We start from the raw sequence: 18,904 nt of genomic DNA, 5'->3' as shown, positions 1-18,904 counted from the left end.
GTAAATGGAAGTAATATACAGCCTTCAAAATAAGTAGCTCTTTCAACTTCAAACAACGGATCAGGAATTTAAGCTTAGTGCGTTCCTCGAATATAGGGTAGCACCATTCAAATTACCCTCAGGACTACATTTAAGTTATTATTTTTTCTAAGAGGGTGAATCACTACATCAACCACAGAAAACATTTTTTTTTAACTTGTGTGTGTTCTCTTTAACCCATTCTCCATTAACCGCCCTTTTCTCTGCATCTCCCAACCTGCGCGCTCTTTTCTCTGCACTGCTATACGCCTCTCTGAATCTCTATTAACCTCCCTTCTTTTCTCTCTGTACCTCATAGTGTGCATGCTCTCTCCTCTCTTTGCACCACCACAGGTCTGCATTCTAATCTCTCAGCAGTAACCCTGGTTTTCTGTTCCTACACACAAGTCTCCCTGTAGCACCCCATTACTCAGTTACTCACTATTTTTCCTCTATGCATCCCATTGCACTCCTATTCTTGTACCATTATGGGTCTCTCGACACACCATTTTTTTTAACCATTTGTTACCCCATCCACAGCAGCACTAGATCTGCTAATAAGCAAACTTGAGCACGTGCTGAAGACCTCCAAATATCTGGGGGGAAAAGAGTAGCCCCAAAGCACAAACTCAATTCAGCAATCCACCTAATACAAAATTATTAGGAATATTGTTGGATCACCCCTCTTCTCAATGAGTACTCAAGCTGATGTAGCTGAATCTTTGTATTGTTACTGTACATTAAAAATACAAAGAAGTAAATACATTTTAAAACCAAGATTTAATGATAAAAATGAAGGGTGGCATTAACTGTTAAAAGCTTGGTAGAACAATATTGCCTTATCAGTTGTCTAAAGGACACTAAGGAGAAGACTAGCCTAATCTCCCTGGGGAGGGAGTTCCACAACTGGGGTGCTGCTACACAAAAGTCCCTGTTATGAATGCCCATCAATCTCACCTCTCTAGGATATCTGACACACAGCAGGGCCTCAGATGAGTGCAAATTTTGGACAGACTCATTCATAATATAATGCAGTTAATAATAGTAGATATTTTTAATGCAATTCAGGAGCAGAAGCCAGTGGGTGGCTTTTTCACTGTTTCTGAAGCCTACGTTTTAGCTGCCCTACCAAGGACCAAAATGTGGAAACTTAATTTTGGAACTATGCTATGAATAATTTTAGTCCACTTCAAACTACACTCCAGCATATACGGAAGACATACTAATTGAGAGCCTCCACAAACCTAAATATAGGTCTTGCCCACTGATCTCAGTACACCTCAGTCTCAGCTACTCCCTAGTTTGGTTTCCCCATCACAGGTGTCTCTGCAGCTCCATTTCTTAGCTACCTCCTCCTCTTCTCTCTGTATACCATCTTCTAGGCATTTCCCCATTTCACAGAGTTATCTGCCCTTCAATCTTTCATCTTCTTCCCCTTTTTTCCCCTCATCCTACAGGTCTCCCCATACCCACATGTCTCTCTGCACCATTACAGATTTTTCCACACCCTTACTCATTATGCTTTTTCCTCCCACCCCATATCTTCTTTCAGTCTCCTGTTTTTGCTCTATTTCTATCTTTCCCCTCCACTACCCATCTCTATTCTTCACAGAGTTCAAAGGCAAAAGTACACAACACAGTTTTTGCTTTCCAGGCAGGCCATACCAGGAAAGTAGACACAGGCAGACAATGCATTGTGGTGGCTGGCTGCAACAGGCTGGAAGACCGGCATGAACTCCACTAGGAGCCCCTAGAATCAGGGAGGAGGGAGAGCAATGCAGGCGTTCTTTCACCCCCACTCCCACTTCTGATAAATAGTGGGTTCCAGAAAGATGCCGGAAAGGACCACAAACAATGGGTATTTGGAATTCCTCAGGTGGGGGTGCAATCAGCTCATGGGTCTTATATCATGCAGGCCTCTTATGTTCTAATGGACAGATCAAAGTATCATGCAGCCTCTAAGCCAGCTGGCTTTCTTTACTGCTGGTAACTATATGAACATAGTAGTCATATCACAACTGCTATTGGGAAATTATTTCTGATCTGCTACCAAGTATCCAAAGTGAGCGTGTAGATCTCAGCCTTTAATAAACAGCTGTGACTGCATGCAACACCAGTCTTGACTAGTAAGTCTACAATGGTATTATCAAGGGTTAATCTAGCTATCCATGTTTACTTTATTTCTCCTTACAGGCTCAAAATAAGATTAAGATTCTGCAGATAAGAATTCCTGCCCTTACTAGAACCAGCTAGTGAAAATGTTATTAAATTGCCAGCTAAATCACTTGTCTGCATATAGACGAAAATGTGTAGCTTTTTAAAATGGCAGTTCATGGTTTCAATGCATGATCTAAATGGATACAGTACAGGTAACACATCCTTTTAAAGCTTCTATAATACTGGCAGATCACAAAAGGGAAATTGGTTGCTTGCAAAGGATAGAATGTAGTCTTTTCCCACCCCCTTACCCCCCCCCCCCAAGTATCTCAAAGCAATCCTGGCATGTAACTGAATAGCTGGTTGCACTGCACAAAGCGTATGCCAAGAAGGATATCCTGACAGGAAAAACACACTAGTTTTGGGTGATTTATATTGTTTTTGTGTTGTGATTTATATTGTAATGGCCACTGGCTATAAACAATAACATCTGACACCAACATCCTTGTGATCACGGTCAGGTTTATTAAGCCTATGATATTAAGATCTACCATGATAATGAAGATCTCTAGAATAAAAAGAATAGTTTGTCATACCGTAAAGTACTACAACTATTCCCGGAAAATGCGTGTCATCTTTCAGTACAGAAAACGTCTTATTGGATTGCTCTTACAAAACTTATTTCAAGATCACTTTCCTCAAACATTCTTGAAGAAATACTACTACTTTATGTGCTGTATGACCAAGAATTCATTTTATTACCTGAAACACAGTACCTAAACAGCAAGAGAGAGAGACACTGCTATTTAAAACAAAACATCAGATGAAATAGTCTCTCTAGCTGGGAATGGTGACACCAGGAAGAGCATCAAGGAAAAGGTAACGCTTATAGCTGTTTATTTATACCCCACTTTTCTACCAAGAAAATGGCATTCAAAGCAGTTTACGATCATAGGAACTTAACATACAACAATAATAGAATAAAAACAGCACCCAACCCAACAGACCAACTTACACCCTAAAGGCCTGCTGGAATAAAAACGTCTTTGCCTGCTGGCAGAAGGACAGCAGAGAGGGAGCCAACCTAGCCTCCCTTGGCAAGGAGTTCCATAGCCTGAGAGCAACCACCAAGAAGTGCTCTTTTGCATCACCACCAAACATATCTCTGAAGATGGCAGTACCAAAAGGAGGGTCTGTCCCAAAGAACGTAAGACCCAGAAAGGCTGCTATGGGAGAAGGTGGTCTTTCAGGTAGCCTTGTCCCAAGCCATATAAGGCTTCACAGGTCATAACCAACATCAACAGAGAATGGGTAAAGGATATTAACTCTACAGAGCAGCTAAGATAACCTGGGAAAGGGAGAGTGTTAAGAATACACATACATGTATTTATAAAGGGCTTACAGAGTTTAAATATATTGGTAACCACTGAAGTACAAGAAACCTTAAGGATCCCTATACAATTTTTCAAATGCCTTTTTAGCTCATTTCAGTATCACTCAGCACCCTTTACTCATACAGGAAGAATATGTTGTCTGCCAAATCATTTGCTTCCCAATTCTATGTAACCATTATGAGCATCCATCTGAACATGTTAACACATGCAATCAGAGGTACAATGCTACTGCATCAGTTATAAAGCATTACGTGTGTAAGAGTCACCTAGGAACACTACTTTTGAATAAAACACACTGTTCTATCCCTACCATCACTCTATATTGAGTACAGGAAATATTCTTGTGGTAGTAAAACTGCACAACCCATATGTCTCTCTGTGTGTGTGTGTATGTGTGACACTATTTTAAAGTAAAAAAAACTTCGTATCACCTATAAAATAGTTTTTAGCATACATGACTGCAGATCCCTTCAAACCTTGCAAATGTAGCCACTTCACCAGAGTATCAGCCATACCTGTTTTGATGCAGGGTATATTATAATTTTTAAAATGCTTATGCACAGGCACCTTTCAATTAAATGTAATAGCCAAACCACGATGTCCTATTTGCAGGAACTGCCCCAAACATGTCAGAACAGCAGTCTATGTGATATGCTCTGGGACTTGCTTTGGCAGCTACCATTACAATTTCTTCTTACCTAAGGACTGTAATTATTTTCTTTCATCTGGCAGTAAGAAAAAAAACCAACAGAAAGCAACTACTTTTAGAACATGTTCAGACATGCACATTTCCCTTTTACCTACAGCTGAACTACTGTGCTCCAAACTTTGAGATATTTTGTCTCTCCCAGCCCACCTCTTGGCCCAAGCCTCCTGCTCACAAATGTTAAGTTACCTGGCTTCAGCAGTCTGAATAGATGAATAGACATAATACATAGTACTACCAGACATAAACCTGGAGAAAGAGATGTTGGCAACTGTTGTGTCCTGCTGCCCGTCTGTGTTGTTTGAAATAGTAATTGACACGCCCAGTAATTTAACGGTACCAGACAGTTCCCTCTGCCCCATCTCTGGTAAAACACTGCTTCTCTGTTCTTTAATCTGATGGACATTATATGGGTATACATGCAGTTCAGTATTGATAAGAAGCAGCTCTCTCTCTAATGCTCCATAAAAGCTCCATTTGAAGACATCTCCAGCTGATGTTTTTTGAGTACAGCATTTAATACAATATACATTGTACAACACTCCTTAATGACGTACAGATTTAATGTATTTTCCTCTGGTCCATCCTCTCCTCATCTTCCTCAAAGCTTTCCCAGCAAACAATTTCTATAGCTCTGCTCTGAAATATGTAGCAAAATGCTACAGCACTAACCTAGATGATACCTGAATAAGAACTTGGCACAATCCCCAAACATTTGAAAGGGAGGGGGCAATCAAACCTTAGCTTTGCTCAGCAGGGATAGGCCAGACCAATCCTCATCATTGGGGCCTTCAAAACTGGTCTTTGAGGAGAGCAATGCGACTGGAATCTAACCCAATCCTGTGTAATGCCATGCTCACAGCACAGATACTGTTCCCACACTCTTTCTTCAGCACAGAGGCAGAGAGACTTGCTGCCGGATAGATGGTCCAGTGACCTTTGGCTGTTAGAGAGCTGGGCAAGAAGCGATTTGTTGCAGCGGGCTTCCGAGGCATTCCTCACATTCCTGCACTATCTAAAAGCTCCAGGAACAAACATCGTGTCCCCCTCCCACACACAGACACACACCTGCCTTCTCATTTGCCCAGAGCACCAACAGCTTCCGTCCACACACACAGCCGTCTGTCGCACTCCTCAAACATGCAGCCAAAACCAGGCAGCCACTGCTGCTGCCCCCTCCCTGTCTTCTCCCTACACTGTGACTGCAGAGGGACAGTAGTTGTAAGTCTGCTACTGAGGAAACCCAGGGCAAAGAGATCACATTAAAGGCTCTCTGTGGATTTGCTCCTCCAGCTGGGTTGCAAGTGGCTTTAACAAGCAAATGGGAGAAAATACAAGATGGGGGCGAGGGCGACTGAGTGGAGACTCTGCAGGTTAAGAGCAAAGAATTTAGAGGGCTGGGAGGGGGGCAGCTGGTTAACCAGGGAAACAAGAGGAAGGGGAAAGGGGGGTTTCCTCCCTCTTTTAAAGGAAGAGACTAAAGAAGCTGGAAGAAATTTCTACAATGACAACATGGGGAAGGTAGAGAAGAAAGAATGGGCAGGGAATTGTAAGGGTTTAAGAGACATGCAAAGGCAGGGGAGAGTATTGAAGGGGCTTATACAGACAGACGGAGTGTGATTTTACTGGGACTCAAGAATGCAAAGGAAAAAGATAACTGAAATGCAATATTACTAGTAGGCTTAACAGTGAAAAAGCTTTAGAGAAATCTGAGGACATTCATTTTGAGAAGAGGCTAAAACTGAAAAGAGAAGCAATTTGCTCAAGGCAATGTTCTTGGGGTGAAGGACATGAGGCAAGGCTCTCAAAGAGAAGGAATAGGAAGGTTAAGAAAAGGAAATAAGAATGCCTATAGACAGTAGTTTTTAGGGGAGATAAATATTTTGAGACACTGGGGGATATATTTCAGGGCAAAAATGGAAAGTCAGATTAAATAAAAGATACTCTGTGGGAATAATATTTTCTGGGAAGTGTTACTGGGGAGCTGTACCAAAAGGTAGATATTTAAATACAGGAAGCCAAGCTATGCAAGGAAGGGCAACGGAGGCAAGTAATGGGGGGGGGGATTTGTATAAGGGAAGTTGTTACACGAAATACGGAGGAGTGTTCAGGTGGAATCCACTTACAAGAAAAAGGGAAACTGATGGGGAAAGACACTGAGGCGGGAAAGAGTAGTTGAAAGACTAATGCTGTAGGATGGAAAGTCAAGGAAGGCAGACGTATTTACAGAAGGCGGCAAAAGATGAAAAGCAACGGGAAAGGTTACTTAGAGGGTAAATGTGAGGATTGGGGGGGCAGGTTAATTAAAGGAAACAAGCTAAGCAGCGTTGTCGTTAAGGGCACGAGGGGCTGAATAAGCGAGGAAGGAAGGGATAGGCGGCCGAAGCAGAGAGGGTGTCGGTGGCCAAACGAAAGCAGGGGAAACATGTTCATCAGGGGAGGCCCTAGAAATGGAGCCAAGCACGTCTAAAACGGGGGAAGGGGGAGAGGTGAGCAGGAGGGAAAACTGTTTAAGCGGGACGAGGAGGGGGCGAGCAGGCTTAGAGGAAGCAGGTAAGCGAGGAGCAGTGGCAGGGAAGAGGCGAGGAAGGGGAGAGTACGCGGGAGTTTTGGAGGAGGAGGATGTGCGCCGCGGATTTCGGAGCGGCCCGAACAGGAGGCCACCTTGCTCCCTCCCTCCCAGGAGCAGTTCTGGCACGCTGCTCCTCTCGTCGACTCTCTTCTCCTCCGCCCGCCGCAGCGCTGGGTACCCAGCTCCCCCCTCCCTAGGAGAGCTCCGGGGAGCGCTTCACTCACCGCGTAGACGAGCGGGTGCGCTGGGCGGGAACGCCCCGCCGGCGCTGGGTCTCCGTGCGCGCGGAGGGGCCGCAGCCGCCCCGCCGGGAAGGGCCCTACCCCGGGGTGTCCATGGTGGTGGTGCTAATGTGCCACCGCCGAGCAGCACACAACCCTCCTCCCTCTCCGGCTCTCCGCTCACTTCTTCCCGCCCCTCGTTCCCCCTCCCTTCCCCTCGTTAGACGTCAACAAGGCGCCCTGCCCTGTGCCTCGCCCCGATTGGCGGAACACGCCTCGGGAGGGGTCCTCATTGGCCGCTGGCTCACATTAAACCAGCCAATGGCGGCGCGAGCTGAGGTTGCTAGGGTTACCGATGCTGCGAAGTGACCGGCGGGGTGGAAGGAGGCGAAGCTGCAGGTCCTTCAGGCCAGGCGGGGTGCTGGGGGTTGTGTATGTATATGTATATGTATATCTATCTATCTGCGAAGGAGATCGCAGGGCGCACTGCTGTGGGGAAGAAGGCGATGGAATGGAGGCAGAGGGAGGAAGGGCGGGACGTGGTAAAAACAGCGCGAAGCATGACAGGGGAGTGAACCTGAACGTGTACATATTTACTCATAAGTAAATCTCACGCGTTTCCATCGCGTTTACGCTCAAAAAAAGTACTTGTAGGATGGCAGCCTTAAGCCGTTCCTTCTCCCCCTCCTCTCTCCGCACCCTTAATATTCTCCCCCGCCCCTAGCACCTTGGGACCCCATTTCTGTGATACACACTTTTTTTTTTAACAGCCCCATTGGGTCCTTGTTAGTAAAGGAAGAAATGTAAAAGGAGATGGGTTTGCAATATAGCAATAAACTGTAATTTCCTGGGCGTTTTTAAAAAAAATAAATGCTAGTGACCTTTTTATGGGTACTTTTTAACAGAATTGTAGGAGTACTTAGGATTACTGCATTTAGATTAGTTGCCCCTTTAACAGTTTATCACTAGTAATGTCGATCAGAGTATTTATGCTATGGTAAAAGGATTCCCTATCTCAGACCTTTCAGTGTATGCTTCTGGGATTTATATTAATGGCTATGGCTGTAAAGCCAATGGGTAGTAGTTATTTTGCATTAATTAACACAGAGTGCACTTGTGTTATCTATACTAACCATATCATACACACCTACTGACCTAATCTTCTGGAACCAGTCCCTATTTTTTGATACCTGGAAAATCACTGTCTGTGTGCACACAATTGTGGAATTGCTATTCTTGAAGTTTCAGCTTGCTCATTATCTGTCAGAGCTAATCACTGAGTGGCAGGGTGTGTGTGTATGTATGTAAATGTTCATGCATGGACACTTAAGGCATCACACATTTCCTTTTGAACTGTAAAGTACAATCAAACATTATAGGGCAATTATGTTATTCTAAATGTTATATCGTAGCTGTGTTAGTCTTCTGTTTACAAATTCAAGAGTTATTTGTGCTACACTTAACCCTTGAATATGTTATTCTAGTATAGAACCTTCCTAGTTGTTAAACCATATGGCCAGATCCAGACTGTGTGGCTATGTTAATTCCTTCCTGATTGTTTAAACATAAAATGCCTGTGTACTGCTTCCCCTCAATCCTCCTGATAATTGCCTATCAAGATGCTAGATGCTGCTGAATGTGTTTGAGTTGCAGCTAGATGTTGCTGAATGCATCTGAGTTGCAGCTATTCTACATTAAATACAACCATATCCATTGTCAGATTAAACATTAAACATTCACAAGCTTTGTAAAAGAAAATACAGCAGGCAGAGAAGAGCCTTTAGCAATGTGTAATAGTAGAGAGAGGTGCTTGTGTAAGAATGGGGGGTGGGGTATTACAAGCATATGAAAATATCCTGCTTCTCATCTGTGAAATGTTGGAGGCTACAATATGTGTTTATAGCACAGGGTTTTGACTTGGCACTTATGCCTCTCTCCTGCAGTAATACAATTGCTATGCACTTACCACTCCAGGTTGGAAGAAACCCAGGCACCTGGTTGCCTAAATATTTGATAAGAGGGCCTAAGAACTTCAAATTTGTCTGGCAGCCTGTGATCAGAGCTGAAGACTATAAGATGGAATAGAGTAAGATGCTGTTGTGAGAAACTGCAAATAAGGCTGCAATCCTGTACTTGAGATCCACTGACTGAGAGATATAGGATTTGGCAGAAGCCCTGCTATATTGGTAGAACACAAGTTATGCCACTGCCAGGACAGATGTGCTAGCAAAATACCTCAGATAAGCCACTCAGGATGCACGAGCAGTATGGGTGCTGCTGCCAGTGTATATGATGTAGTCAGCTGAGTCCTGCTGCAATGCTACCCAGCACGGCTGGCCTATGCAGCAAAATAGTGTGTGTATCCATTGGTCACATACGTTGCCAGGAGGAGGGTGAGAAGAGCTGGTGGGCCCATGCAAGGACTGGGCTGTTGGTTGGTTCAGGTGTGCCTGAGTGTGTGGTGCCTCTCCCCCCTTTCCTAATGTGGAGTTTTCTCCTGGATTTGAGCCTGACGCTTGCTATGTGTAGAACATGAGCTGTTCCACCTGGCTAGGGCTCCTCCTACAGCCCCGGTGCAGTGACAGAGTCCTGAGGCGATGGGGGAACAAATGCCCCATGATCTGTCTGCTTCTTGTCAGCTGCTGTGGTGGAGTGGCTATGGAACTGCTCTATGGAGCTTGCAGTGTGGATTTAGATCCCAGGAGCTGCCTCTCCTTCACCCCTGGCATCTGTTGTTGCTGGGGTATTTTTGCTAGGTATGCAAAACGTGAACAGGGCCATGTTCCCCCATTCCCCTTTGTGGGATTAAAACGTACGTCTCCTGCTTCCCAACCCCATGTCATAAAGAGTCACTGGATCTTGCTGCTGTCAGTGTGTGGCTGTGGCTGCCCTTATTACATGTATTGGCCCTTCCCCTTGGTTGCACGGCAAAGGAGTCTTTTCCGCTCTGGGTGGGTCTTCAATCCTTAACCCAGGACGGCTGTGTATGCTTTCTGCAGGTGTCCTGCCCAAGGAGCTATTGGATGTTGTGCTGTGTGGGCTCCTGTGTGTGTGTGTTGCTCCAAAACATGACTGTGAGAGGCGTAAGGGGATTCAAATTGCTTGTAGAGATGCCTAGGGATTGGCAACAGTGGGGCCATTGCTGGCTTTGCCATTGGGGCTGATGGGGCACTGCTGTATCATCATGTGTGTTGCATGCGTGGTGATGTAGGGGTGTGTGCTAGGGATACATTACATGACGTTGAATTCATCGGTATTCTGGGCATTGTTGCCAGCACAGTCCCTGGCTGGTGCACTTTGGTGGTGTTTCTAGGATCTCTGGGGGCATGCCTCTGTTTGTACACTGTTTTGGATTTTCTGTTGTGTATTTTTCCCTGCCACTCCCAGGCTGAGCATGTATAAGATACAGCAGCTGTTCTGCTGGTGAAGCAGCAGCATCTCTCCCCTCCAGTGTAGTTGGAGTATAGGATTGCTCTGTAATTTTCCTACTGTCCTTTAATAAATCCTTCCTTACGAGACATTCCAAGTGACTACTTTAAAAAGAATTATAGCTTGTGAAACTGTTTCTCACAGCTTCTGAGGGCAAGAACAGACAAAAGATGAATCCATTCCTGACTCACTGACTGTTAAGATTAGATACCTCATGACCCTCAAGGAGCAAAATGGAATTTGATAATTTAGAAAGTGAAGCTACACAGATTATTTGTGGCACATACGTTCCTAAGAGTTTCTGCAATCTTGTACTTTAAGCGGATAAGAAAAAGATACTAGGGTTTGTTTAGGGATGTTTATTTAGGGATATTTAGGGTTTGTTTACAGCAGGGATGGGCAGCTTGTAGACCAACACATCTGGAAGGCCACAACTCCATGATTCCTCACCATTGGCTGCGCTGGCTAGGACTGATCAGAGTTGTAAGCCATAACAAAAGTTGCCTACCCCTGGTTTAGAAGTGTGTGTGTGTATTCTCAGAATGAAGAGCTTTGGTTTATAGATGATGAACTTTTAAATATAGTCCTAGTAACTTAATAGACGTTTGACATCTCTATCACTTAAAATCAATAATTTTTCCATTCATATATATAATAGCCATCTCAGACTTTTGCCGTGAAACGTGTATACTAGACTCTGCTTCTAGTATCCCAGTCTTAAATGTGTTATATGGAATTAAGCCCTATTAAAATAAATAGAACTACAAATACTGATTTTAAGATCAGAGTGTTAATGTGATAGACTCCCCCCGCCCCCTGTTTTCCATCCTCAGTTTTGTTGGTTGACTATAATTTCATTTAGTGGTGCTACTGATGTTATATCGTAAACTTCCAGCTAAAGACCTCCAAGGCCTAATTACAGCTTTAATGTGTAACCAGTTCTGGATTGAGTCCAATGTTTCTATAATACACTATTGTGCTCATGCCCTGAGCTGATGGTATAGCACACAAATAGAAGCTTGTTACATGATTAGAAACATCTTCCTTTGGGTGTGAAACTAAGCTAAATTTTATATTAAAATATATGGATGATAACAGAGGGACCATACAGTTGCTTCCAGATATCCTATGCCAGCTTGCACTGGGCAGTTGTTTATCAGTATGTTCCAGAATCTACAATAGTTGTTTCAACAAAGCTATTTAAAAGTTGAAAAATGTCAAAATGCTTTATGAAACTGTACCAATTGTATGAGTATTTCTGAAGAATTATTTGGCATTCATTCAAAACAAATAATTCATCAGTAGTGAGCACATCTGCACGGAAGTAAGTTTTTCTTTTTAAAAAAGTCAATGAGAATTCCAAGTAAATGTGTTTAAGATTGGGGGGTTAATATTTTTCCAGTTTAATTTAAGAATAAGAGCAAGGATCAGTTCTGAGTTGTCAAGCTGTGATAAAATGTCAGTGTCTTCACTGCATTTGTTAGATCCCCAAAACTGTAAAATATGGAACTTCCGATATTTGATGCTACAGTTTCTTCTTGATCTTTGCGCCAAAAATAGAGCTGGTCAATATTGACCATTATAATGTTTCTGTACTGATTCATGTTTCGGTTATTTAAAATCTTAACATGATTGATGTGGCTTTTGCTGCTTCTTGGGTAAACTTTTCATAAGAACTATTCACACTTATTTGTTAAGAGCAAGTTATTCAGCACATGCTAATTGCAAGGTTTGTTTATTTATAAGGTTTCTATATCACCCTTTAGCAGAGCTTCCAGCATGGTGTACAAAAACAAGATAAAATACAAGAAAAACACAAACAACATATTAAATTAATACATTAAAAAGCCTGGGAGAATAAAAATGTATTTCCCTGGTTCCAAAAAGATAACTATTTTAGTGCAAGGCCAGTCTCTCTGGGGAGGGAATTCTACAAATTGGGTGCCACCACTGAGAAGGCATGTGTGCACACTCTCTCTGATCACATCAGCCTTAAAGATGGAGAAGGCATCTGGAGATTAATATACGGGCAGGTTTGTATGGGAGTATTCTTAAAGAACCTAGGTCCTAAGCTTCCCAGATGGAAGCTGCTTCCCAAAAGAAAAAAAATGGCTGTCACCAGAGTGAGCAGCTACAACTATGCAAGACAGTAGGTAGGGAAGAAGTGCTGCTGTATGCTTGCATTTCCCTGTGACATGCTGCTGTGCATCATGTGTGTGTGTGGGGCTATTCGCACATCTCAGTGGCATTTGGTGGCAAATCATAGATTAATTTTTGTTGGATAATAGGAACAACAGGGGCCGCGGTGGCTGGTTAAGACGCTGAACTGCAGACCGGAAGGTCAGCAGGTCAGCAGTTCGAGACCCGAGTGCTGCGTGATGGAGTGAGCTCCCGTATTCAGTCCCAGCTTCTGCCAACCTAGCAGTTCGAAAGCAAGAAATTGCAAGTAGATAAATAGGTACCGCCTCGGCGGGAAAGGTAATAGCATTCCGTGCACCTCGGTGTTCAGTCATGCCGGCCACATGACCACGGAAGCGTCTTCGGACAGCGCTAGCTCTTCGGCTTAGAAACGGGGATGAGCACCGCACCCTAGAGTCGGACACGACTGGTTGGGGACACCTTTACCTTTTTAATAGGAACAACCCTACATGTTTCCAGACACTAGGGGGCGGTAGAGACTGTCTTGTTTGATGAGTTCCTTCCTATTTCTTGCTCCCTCCCCTTCCTCTTCCTTCTTCCTCTTGCCTCTGCAATGAACACCATGCGGTCTCTCCAGAGAGGAAGCAAGTAACCATATTTCATGCTTTCATTCGCTTACACTCACACATCCAGCTTTAGGGGGTGCTTGTAGTTAAATAGTGTTAGATAGCCTTCCCTGACAATGACTGGGTTCGCACTTGTTGTACCCATGCTGGGTTGGTATGTTGTCCGAACCTGGCACTGACAACCCGTTGTGGGTTGCAGGCATCGGAGAGTGAGCCTCTCGGCAAGAGTGGCAGAAACCCCTGCTGCTCTTGCTGAGCAATCATGCCCATGCTGCAGGGAGAGGCCCTCCACCTGGGGCCCAAGTGGCACTTTGGAGGGGCTGTCACTCATTCGGCAACCCTTTAAAAATAAATTTTCAAAAATTTGCGCAAATGTGGCCTTTTTTTTCAGCCCCAGGGATGTGCCCAGATGTCTTTTTTTATGTTTATGGTTGGGGGGGGGGGTTCAATTGCAGAGGTGCACAATTGTGGCTATCAAACTATATATAGCCCTGCCTTGTCTATTGCCTTGTATGTTTCAGCTGTCAAAGGGAACAATGTGTGCTAGGAAACATACAAGGTAATTGACAAGATGGAGCTGCACCTACACTAATTTGACAGCCTTTGACAGCTGACAAGTCAGGGGCGGAAGGGGACCAGATCTGCCCCTTAGCAAAGTTATCCTTGAGTTTTAAAGTGTGGGATTTACCCCTGGGGATTCCTTTCCATTCCACCCATCCCTGAGTCTCCCCCAAGTGGTTTTAAGGATGATCTAGGATCCACCCCATTTTCAGAACTCCTCTTTTACTGCAAATGGGACTCTAGTCCCATTTCCCCAACTTGTCAGTCAGTAATTCGCACACACTGACAGCTGTCAAATTGAAGAAAAGAGATCAGATCCCTCCCCAGAAGTAATAATTCACCTTGTTTCCTAGGCAAGTGGCAGGGGCATGTTGGCTTAAAGAGGCCCATCTGGTCTTCATTCTCCTCCTCCTCCCCTGTCACTTGTTTCAAAAGCGAAGGAGATGCTTGCAACCAGAGTCTTTCCACCTGGGATTGTGGGGGTGTTGAACTACAGTCCCTATAATATTCCGCCATTGGCATTTTCCACTGAGGATGATGGGAGCATGATCCCAAGCAAAAGGAGACACTATAGCGATACTCTTTCTGCAATAATCTCCTTTTTCTTTTGAAAGAAGCTTAGGATAAGGAGGGGAAGGCCATACCTGGTGTATCAGTCTAAGATGATACAAGGTGCTCCATGCCACTGAGGCTACCTGTGCCACTAGTGCCCATGCTGGATCCAAGAGAACCTGCATACTGTCAACCTGATCCTTCAGTGAGAGTGCAAGCCCTTCCAAAGCAGCTTGAACACCACTTAGCTGAGCAGACAAACCACCCACTAACAGTAGACAAGCCACCCACTGAGCAGACAAACCACCCACTAACAATACCTCCATCTTGTTTGGATTGAGTCTGTTTATTGGCCTACATCACATCCAGTCCATTACTGCGCCCAGGTTTACCTTTCCACATGGTATACTGCTTATCATCCTTCCACCACTTACTGCCCCACAGTGGTCACCTGGGGGAGATAGAAGCCCTTGCAGGTGCCCAGTTTGTATGTTTTAGCCTTAACATTGCTTTTCACCAGCTTAGATAGGACAGAAATTAGACTGACAGGTCTACAATTTTCTGGATCTATTTTTAAAAATTAAATTATGTTGGTCACCTTCAGTCCTCTGATACTAAAAAAGCTGATATTAGTGATGTATATATTTTAGTTAAAAGACCAACAGTTTCATAATGAAGGTTTCAGCTGTACCCAAAGGTGGGTGTATTTATGGAGGTGTTAGGAGTCAAACACTTAATTGTCATCTCAACTCCAAGAAAAGTAATTCCTATTTAACCTTATTGTCAGTTTCAATCAGAAGCATTCAGCAGCAGGATGTAACCATCACAGTCCACAGCAAACGTTTCTAATAGCAATTAATGTGCCTCCTATGCTACCTACCTGGCTGTTAATGCTCGACCCAAGGGTACAGTGGGAATATTAATAGAATACTAAGAAGGTCAAGCGTGCAAGACAGGAGATGAAAATCAGAGAATCTTGCAAACCAAATTTGTGTACCTGCATACAGAAAAAACGTTTCAACAGTGGGTTTTCTTTTTGTGTCTTCTAGCTAACCCACTTCAACCACAAAACTGTTGAAAGCAGTAGTTGCTATGACCCTTTAGCACTCCTGAGGCAGTGGTTTTCTGTAATCAGCTGGAAGTGGATTTAAAATGGTGATTCCACACAGTGTTTAATATAGTGCTATATTATCTGGAAATGTCTGTCTCCATGGACAAGATCCCGTTATAACATTTACTTAAGAGTAAGGCCCATGCAACAAAGGTTCTGAGCAAGGCGTCATCCTTGTGGCTTCTGTCTTTAATTGTTTCCTGTTGAGCATGACACAGCATTAATGATGAATTGCTCCTTAGTCAGTTCCTGTCCCTTTCATTAATGGCTATTTTCCTCTTGAAATGCACTTCAGAGAGAAACCATCCTTAAAGCCCTGCCCTCATAGCATGGAGGACTAGAAATGAGCTCATCCCCTCTCACATGAGCTACACTTTCAGTTGTACTGTAGCACTAACTACAGTTTGTCACGATGTACAAAACTATGGTTAGCACTTTCCATCTAAACCAAAACTGGAAACCAGTTTGAAGTTGTTCTCTAATTCCAATTCAGCAAGCACTAACCATAGTTTGCCAATTTGGACATGTTGGCATACTATGACCTGGTTGGTGCGTAATGACAGTCCTGGGTACGGGCTGAGTATGGAATGTCACTGAACTGTGGCTTTTTTTATGTGTGAATCTGGCACTATGGTTTAATTTGGGTTACTAATCATGAACAACCCAGAGTTCACAACCCAACAACAAACCATGGGTTCTCTTCCTGAGTGGTTTGTGGTTAACAACCCATAGTTAAACCATAGTGCAGGGTTCACACATAACAATAACCCATATTCAACCTGTACTCTTGGTGGTGGTGGTTACATGCAAACCAGACCTATGAATAGTACCAGGTTGTAAACGGAAAGTGCAACTGCACAAAAGAGGGAAGAAGAGAATGTGAGAGCACACAAGCAGTTTCTTAGCATCCAAAATACGGTTTGGAAGATTGTCTAAAGGCCAAACTAGACAATGTGAATACATTTCACATAACTTTGTTTTAAAATTCAAATGACACGGGGGGGGGGGGGACCAGGACCTGCATTATTTATTATTTATATATTTATTTAGAGCATTTTTATCTCATTCTTCAGTCGAAAAACGCTCCCGGAGTGGCTTACAAAGGCTAATATTAAGACAGTCTCTGCCCTCAGGCTTATAATCTAAAAGGCACCACATAAAAGGAAAAAGGATTGGGAGGGAGGAGGTGAAGGAAAGCAAAAACATCACTGGCCGATGTATTGGGCCAGGTTGGTTTCCCCCTTGTCATGATGTTGTACTGCAGCTGGTACAGAACGCGGCGGCTCGCCTGATTAAAGGCAGCCGCCGGCGAGATCACATCACTCCAGTGCTGAAGGAGTTGCACTGGTTACCAGTTGTTTTCCGGGCCAAATTCAAGGTGTTGGTTTCGACCTTTAAAACCCTATATGGTTCCGGCCCAGCCTATCTTAAGGAGCGCCTCCAGCAACACCAGACAGGCCGCTTAACAAGATCAGCCTCGGATGGCCTTCTCTCTGTCCCATCAGCCAGGACAGCTAGACTGGTGGGGACGAGGGAGAGGGCCTTCTCTGTGGTGGCCCCCACTTTGTGGAACTCCCTCCCTAGGGAACTCCGTCATGCCCCCTCTTTAATGAGCTTCCGTCGTGCATTAAAAACGTGGTTGTTCAGGCAGGCATTTGGGGTGGGCTAGGGTATTTTTTTTAAAAAAAATTTATGGTAAAATTTTATTGTTTTAAATTGTTTATGGTGGGTTGTACATCGCCTAGAGTGGCTGGGTGACCAGCCAGATGGGCGATTAATAAATTTAATAAATAAATAAATAAATGTTCTTCCTGGGAGGGCAGAGGTGCAGCCTCCCAGCAGCCCTTTGGCCTCTGGCTGATGGATGAGCCAGAGGACTGTGGTGCATGGGGAGGGGCATTTAAGTCTTTTCTGCAGACTGTGGTTCCAGTGAAAATTATGCCCTCCCCCAAGCTGAGAGGGAAGTTGTCATTGGTACCAATAGCAGCTTTGCAGGTGCATGTTCATCAGGATCATGATGTGGGGAACAGTGTTACCCTGCCCCTTTCTGCATGTCAGAGTCTTGAACCTAATCAGGCCCTACCCCCTTACACACACCCCACACACTGCTATTTAATTTTTTTTCAAAACAATACATGAAATGTATTCACACATTTCATGTATCCTCTGATTTGGCCCAAATTGATCCACTATGTAGGCTGCAATGTTACCAAAAACCTAGAGATGGAGAGAGAATCTCTACACCCTTTACTGCCACACCAGTCAAATGCTACACTATACCATCGTCTTTTGTGAAACGCAAACTAGCTGAGCATACACAACATCTACTATTTGCAGAATCGGGATTAAGAATCAGAATTGAGTTAAACTATGCTGAGCGCTAATTTCCCTCTGGCTGCAAACTGTTGCTAATTAGGTACCACTGCAGAATCAAGGCAGTCTTGTTCTTAAGCACTCTGTGTGACAGTATTCCTACTCCCAATTATGCTTCTTTAATTTTCTCCTCTCCATCTTAGCCATCTACTCAATGTCTGCTCTGTTGATATCTTCCGGTATTGTAAGGCTTATTTGTGTTGAAAATTCATACATTCTTTAAGGCCTTTAGTACTAAATGTACATAAAATAAATTATATGATTTGTAGTATGTGGATATGACACAAATATATAAACAGTCCTGTATCTAGATAAAACCGTTTCCTAGCAATGTATTGCATAGATGCCCAAGTAGTATTTTGTGCTAATTTAGATTCATGTCGTCTGTGTGTTTGGTAATGGAACCATGTATCTCTCTCTCTCTTTAATATTGAAGGCACTGGATTTACTGCACTAAATGGCAAAATGGTTGTAAATCTTTTTTTCCCATTCCATAATGATATCTGTGAATAGAAAACTGAATGTTTGGATCAGTTTTCACCAGTATCACCCTCCCTGATGTAGGGATTACCTATATCTCCCTAAAAAGAATGTAGTTATATGCAAGAAGGTTCTTGTTGTTCTCTGTTCACAGGGTCTTATGTTTTAGAAGAATATAAAACCAACCCCATCCTGCTCCTCCACTCATTCTAGTTCAAGAAGTTTTATAACTGTCACAGCATGAAAACATCCTTTGTGTATACAATGTCCTATTTATGTTAGGCTGTGTGAATGTAGAATGTGCACTGTCTACATGTTCTGTTAATGGCTTCCAACCTTGAATAAGGTAGGCATGAACAGACACACCTGGTTCTGCTCCATGGTGTTTCTGCTCCACGGAAACTGGAATGAGTTCATTCTGCTTGTCGAAACACCAAGGTAGATTGCAAAATCTGGATGGCTTCTCTAACTTACTCCATAATTCCCTTCCTACTGGCTTTCTGGACTGGCTGTGATAGGAACCTCTGTCCTCTGCATCAGGAAAAAAACTCAGACTGCTTCCCTC

The 18,904-nt window shown here is 43.7% G+C and overlaps 2 protein-coding genes across 5 annotated transcripts in view; one reads left to right on the top strand and one right to left on the bottom strand.

Moving 5' to 3' along the window:
- PKP4 (plakophilin 4) overlaps window positions 1-7,260 on the bottom strand; it is a 163,746-nt gene extending 156,486 nt beyond the window's left edge. For all 4 annotated transcript variants that reach the window (XM_084811199.1, XM_084811189.1, XM_084811160.1 and 1 more), the window contains exon 1: window positions 7,072-7,260. The gene's annotated coding sequence lies outside the window, so the exon portion shown is untranslated. The remainder of the gene's footprint in view (window positions 1-7,071) is intronic.
- Window positions 7,261-7,425: 165 nt separating this feature from the next.
- CCDC148 (coiled-coil domain containing 148) overlaps window positions 7,426-18,904 on the top strand; it is a 147,601-nt gene continuing 136,122 nt past the window's right edge. The window contains exon 1 of the mRNA XM_084829666.1: window positions 7,426-7,500. The gene's annotated coding sequence lies outside the window, so the exon portion shown is untranslated. The remainder of the gene's footprint in view (window positions 7,501-18,904) is intronic.

The sequence above is a fragment of the Heloderma suspectum genome, chromosome 1 (assembly GCF_057233095.1).
Source record: "Heloderma suspectum isolate Gila_16-S chromosome 1, 16-S_ref, whole genome shotgun sequence".
NCBI classification, from domain to species: domain Eukaryota; kingdom Metazoa; phylum Chordata; class Lepidosauria; order Squamata; family Helodermatidae; genus Heloderma; species Heloderma suspectum.
This window is presented reverse-complemented; position numbering and strand designations above follow the sequence as displayed.